The sequence below is a fragment of the Poecilia latipinna genome, unplaced genomic scaffold (genome assembly GCF_001443285.1).
Source record: "Poecilia latipinna isolate Pla-1442-1.1 unplaced genomic scaffold, P_latipinna-1.0 Scaffold4177, whole genome shotgun sequence".
Taxonomy (NCBI): Eukaryota; Metazoa; Chordata; class Actinopteri; order Cyprinodontiformes; family Poeciliidae; genus Poecilia; species Poecilia latipinna.
The window spans coordinates 23,110-29,109 of record NW_015116793.1 but is presented as its reverse complement, the minus strand read 5'-3'; the positions used below and the strand labels follow the sequence as shown (position 1 = coordinate 29,109).

At 39.0% G+C, this 6,000-nt stretch overlaps 1 long non-coding RNA gene across 1 annotated transcript in view; it reads left to right on the top strand.

Annotated features, from left to right (window-relative positions):
* Positions 1-254: 254 nt before the first annotated feature.
* The window catches only part of LOC106942304 (uncharacterized), a 28,129-nt gene continuing 22,383 nt past the window's right edge, over positions 255-6,000 (top strand). The window contains exon 1 of the long non-coding RNA XR_001423599.1: positions 255-395. This is a non-coding gene — a long non-coding RNA (uncharacterized LOC106942304). The remainder of the gene's footprint in view (positions 396-6,000) is intronic.

The window sequence follows — 6,000 nt, the reverse complement described above, 5'->3', positions numbered from 1 at the left end:
AAACTTTAATGTCTTTTTTTAAAAAAATTATTTTAAAAAAAAAAAAAGGTAAAAAAAAAAAAAAAAAAAAAAAAAAACTCATTAAAACTGTTGCTTTATGAGTCAGATATTTTTTTTTTTTGGAACAGTAAAGCTCCTTCTTATTGTCACATTAAGATGTTATTAATAATACACATGAATATTTTATAGTTATTCTAATCAGTCAGCTCATAGATTAATATTTATTTCTCTTGCATATCCTCATTTAATTCACCTAATTCTTCTTCTCCCCCACTCGCCCTTTGACCCCAGATGAGCCAGGCCAGCTAAAGATCTACCTTCCCAAGAAGCTGCTCGAGTGTCTACCCAAATGTTCCTCTCTGCCCAAGGAGCGCCATCGCTGGAACACCAACGAGGTGAGAAAGAGGCACGCTTGAGCGGGAAAATATCCATGACATGGCAATGAGATGGGCTGGTTCTTTTTTTATTTGTGTGTGACTCATCTCTAAATGATGGCGCATTAAGAAGCCAAGCGGAGGTAAACAAACGCAGTGGTGGCTCTTCAGTGCGAGATCCTAAAACTGGGACAGTGGGAGACGAAATAAAGTGGAGAGGAGGATTCCTGTGTTATAAAGTTTGAAAATGTTAATCCGAACAGCTGAAGGTTTAAAGCCTCTGAACTTTTGATACAGTCAGAGTCAGACTCTGCTCATACTAGCACAGGTGTTTTTTTTTCCCTAAATTAACATTCCCTGCTGGGTCTGCACCTCCTGTTGATCCACATGTGCACTGTTTTTGGTTGTTTGGTAAAAAAAAAAAAAAAAAGAAAAGAAAGTGAGATTTTTAAAAACGCTTTCCGTCTGTTCAGACTGACAGATTGTTCGGTTTGGTGTCTCTATTTAAATCAGTGAAATGAAAGCCATGTTAGATCTGTGAGTTTTCAGCGTCTCCTCCAGTGATCTCACACATTGTCTCAATAATTACATAATAAATTGACCACATTTCAATATTTTCATTTAACCTTTTTGACAGTCTATAGTTCATTTTCTTCTCTCCTAATTCGCCTAATTTGAAAATTAAAACTGTATTTTCTGATAAAAGGTCAAGAATTGCAAAAGAAAGTGGCTTTACCCAGACAGCATCACGCTTACCGGATATCATGATCCAGCTATTTCTGGTCTTTTCAAACCGTATTCTTTAACGTTTGAGTGGGGACTGCTCACTTTTTTTGGTTTTTGATACATGAATCATAAAACATGCTGGTCTGTTCTTACTTTAGCTGCACTCTGTTCCTAGAGCTCTTTTCAGGGTGATATGTTGCTAGATCATTGCATCTCCGGTGGTAGAAATTTAGGTGGCTACACTAATCTTGGGCATCAGTGCACAACACAGTATCCGGCTAAGATAAGCAGAGATAGCAAAAATGTGCTGTTTGAATTTGAGATTATAAAATGTATATGATAACTTGTCCAGGGAGGAGGAAAAAGTCAGGAGGAGAAATGTTGCGGTAATTCTGTCATCAGAATAGTCTACTGTGGTGATGTAAAACATACCTCCTGTCATGGTTGTAGATTGAGGTTGCAGGTAGAGGCAGTGAGTGAGAGTTGGTGAAAGTTTTAATGAAAAAAAAAACAAAAAAAAACATGAACTTACAAACAAGAGAACACGGGGAGTGAGTGCGGGGAGCAGAACGGGGACCGGGTACATTCAGATAACAGGAAAAATCCAGCAGTGAGTGAGTGAAGCAAAGGAGCTAAAAACAAAGGAGCTTGATTACTGACAAAGATCAGGTGGCTGATTGGCAACAGGGTGCAGGTGAGAGAGGGAACCAGGCAGGCATGCTGAGGGAGAGAGAAAGAGTAATGGCAGAGGAAGAGAAGAGGAGGAGGAGCGCTAGCACAGGAGCTGGCAAACCATAAATCTAACCTTAACAAAGAATAACTAAACACAAGGAATGAACAATAGATCTAACATAGACAACAAAGAAAAGACTGATCTAAAGAACAAACAGAAACTAAGGCTGATCACAGATAAACAAGAAAGTTAAAATGCAAACACAGAAAAACCAAAACAACCCAAACATCCTCAGGATACGACACCGCCACTGAATGGAAGGAGCTGAAATTCTCCCTTTTCTCCTCCACAACGGTTTGTCTCATTTTTTTTTCTTTTAAAAATAAAGGATTTCGCTACACAAGTTGTGTAGCTGTCAGAACTGTGCAAACTCTAAAATCCCATAGACATTTAGTTTCTCGACATGCCATTTGGCCCATAAATGTGGAGGGAATGGAAGTCAAAAATACTGATATATTTATAACCTGTAATTTCACTTGGCCAGACACAAAATGACCTGTGATTACTGCTGCTAATTATCACAGGTAAAAGATGAACGTTTGGAGAGAGCTGATGTTTAATATTGCTATCCGTAGACTCCAGCAAATGTTTCATACAGACAGTAGGTTAAAGGAAAAGCAAATGGCTAAAGTAAAACAATGCATTTTCTTACCTGGGAAACCTTATACTCACAACCAACATCTCAGGTCACCTCACTGGTCCGGCTGCTGAGCCCCCACAAGAATCATTTATTGCAGCTGTCGCATTAACTGCATTGTGTCCTATTCCTGCAGCTTTGGGTTGTTTTCGTCCCTTGAAGCCAAGACTTTAGTACTTTTATAATCTCTTTATAATGTTTCACACAGAGAGAGTTTTTATGGTCGGTAAGAATGGATTTGCCCTCTTCACTTCTTGACCTTCACATAGAATCTCAGGGAAAGTAGGAGTTTTCACTCCATCCGTTTTCTGTGCTGCCAGTAAGCAGCCACACTTCCATTCAACATATTCCAGTCAGAAAGACATATATTTGTTTTCCTGTTTTCTGAACGTATCGACCATACATGTTCTGTGGTTCGTGACGATTTGTGACTTTATTTGTAGCGAGGGCATGGTTCAAAAGTTTATTTATGTCAGACAGAAAGTTAATTTTGAAAGTACTGATTTGCTTTTGAAAAAACAATGGAAAAGCTGATTGTGATTTATTTATCCTTCATCTTTGAAGTTTTTCTGGCTTTAAAATTTGATGAAATACACTCTTAAAAAGGGATGAAATGCCAGACTGAAGTAGAAGTGGAGATATTTTGTAACAAATCTAACATAAATAAGGTTGTCTAGCTGCAATTAACTAGTTCCAAGGCTTTATGCCCCTTTTTTTTTGTATTTGGAAGGACATTTCTACTGCAGTGTAACAGGCTATCCCCATAAAATAGGAGAAAGTTATGCTTTTCGCATCTGATTTAAAAACATAACTTACTCAGAAATATGCATATGAATTAGGTAATGCCTATGTAACTTAAGGGCATATTTAAGGTTAAGTCAATGTTAACGAAAACGTAGAGCTTTATTTTTCTCAGAAACATATGCCTACCACTCATTATTATTAGGCTGTCCCGGGGCAAGGTCAGTATTACATTAGATGACTGAAGTTCTCCCTCCAGTTGAGTTGTTGAAAACACAGTAAGGACAAATTAGCTTGGGACAGCTCCTTCATACTGCCCACATCTGACACAGAGCTAAGCTACCAAGGTGTTGAAAGCTTTCAAAGAGTTGCACGTCTCTACAGACTTAAGCTGCTAGCTTAGGAAAAAAATGTTTGATGGGTGGAAATGAATGTGAGCATTCATTGTCAACAGCTCCTTGTTTATGCGTGGCGCCGCTCTCCGCCGGTGGTTTGCTCCGCGCGCTGTGATGTTGGTCGGCCTCCGCTCAGGCATTTTCTTCATGTGCCGACTTTGCACTCCGTTACGGATGTGTGTTTGTGTTATTGATTACCAGGTCTGGCATTATTATGCAATGCAAAGCTTATTTGGCTTGTGGTTTTTCTTGCAGGAAGAGTCATTACATTTGTCATGCTATCCATCTTAATGAAGGTCATGCTGGGAGTTAAGCATGGAGCCTTTTGAACAGAGCGTTCACATGGATAGATAGCATATGATAGGGAGCAACAAGACCACAGTTGCTTCGAGATCTTCACTTGGCAGCTCATCTAAGTCCAGTTGCAAAAGCTGCTCAAGGAAATTAACAACGCTCCTGCTTTGAGCTCTCCTTTAACCTGGCATTCTCTAGTTCCTCACCAAGTTAACTCTCTCTTCGTCTCTCAACCATTCCTCCCCCACCACAAGTTCACAATCACCACCCACCCCTCTGTCTCTCTCTCTGTCTCTGATGAGGAGATACACACTCGGTTCAGGGGGAGGTTGGGGATCCCTGAGCGAATTCCTTCAAAGCTCTTCTTCCAACCAGGGATAAAGTTTCCTGCATACTTAAACACTCAATTGTCTTTTCTTTTCCTCCCTCTCCTTTTTCGGTACTTTTTCAGCGGGAGTTTTATGTATCTATGCTGTGCGTGTAGTGCATGTATGCATTTCAGTCTGTGTGTTTTTGTTTTTTTTTTGTTTTGCCTATATGGTTCAGTCTTTCTCTTTCTGCGATGTAGAACTATTGATCATAGCATTTCCATCTGTTACCTTTGTGTTCTGTGTTTGTTTATAGTATCAGAGATGTTATTTACCTGCTATAGAAATACTTTATTAAGCAGGGATGGAAAGAAAAAAAAAATCACACATCTTTATTACAGAAATCTGTATTTTTATTTTGTTCCCTCAATAAATTGCAATGGTAGACATACGATGTGGGACGTCCACACCAATCAGCTGTCAGCTGCCAAGTCTGCTGTCACATTTGAAGCTTTCAATTTATTTAAGCTGTGACATCCGCTCTGTGTGTGTGTGTGTGTGTGGGTGTGTGTGTGTGTGGGTGTGTGTGCCTGCTCGCATGTGTGTTAGTGTCTGTGGGTCTTCATATGTGTGTGTATCTGATTGAATAAGATACAGTTCTGGTGCAGACTCCAGATGATGCTCATGTGTGTTAATGCGACTGCGACAAATGGCGCGTTGAGAATACCAAGTAATTACTCAGTCCACGGAAACCTCCAGGTGTTTGTGTGTCCAGCATGTTTGCTCCTCTGGGTTTTCTAAAGAATTATTGGAATTATAAATCTTGTTTTGAACAGGCTGTTTTTTTTTCTTGTTTTTTTTTTTTTTCCTAAAGTGCCCTACAGAAGTGGAAATATCCTTGTTTTGTGTGTAGATCAGGCGCAGGCCGTGTGAGTTCTCATACAAAATACCGGAGTATAATGGCATTAACAAACGATTTAAAACAAAACTGCACAACCTGATCTACTGTTTTAATTAAAAGGACATAACTATGATTGATTTAAACTATTTAACATTTATTTATTGATTTTTCTCTGACACTTAGAAGTAAGCAAAACTATAAAATAAAAACCTTCTAAAGTTTGTCGTAGTTTTCAAGTGATTATTGTGGAGGACATTAGCTCATTGTTGTGATTTTGTTCTTTTTAAAGTAACACCAATATAAGAAGAAATCATGAATAACAAAATCCTTTGGTTCTGGTTCATTAGTTACACCCAGGCCTTATATCTGCCTGATCTATAGAATCAGGAAATCCCTTCAACGGAGCATGTCTGACAACATGAAGTAAGCTGAAGTATTACAAATTCCCCTTATCAACAAGCATGGTGGTGTTAGTGTGATGGTGTTGAGCTGCTGTAGTAACAAATAATGAGAGCGAATCTCCTGTTGTTAGTTTGTTACTATAAAAGCTAACATATTGGATTTATGCAGCAGGATAATAATCCCAAAGACACTAGCAGGGCCATTTCTGAATGACTCTTTACAAAAGACGGGTTTGGGAGTGGCATAATCAAAGTCTGGACTTAATTCTGATTGAGATGATGTCACTTTAAGCAGGTTGTTTCACACCCTCTGCTGTGGCTAAATTATAACAATTCTGTAATGCAGAGTGGATCAAAATCCCCGTATAGTGATATAAATGACTGCTCATAGTCATGCAATGCAAATGATTGATGGCAATTGTTGCCGCCAAGAGTGGCTCAACTAGTTATTGGGGGGCAATTACTTTCGTCACTTAGGGCTGGGTTGCTT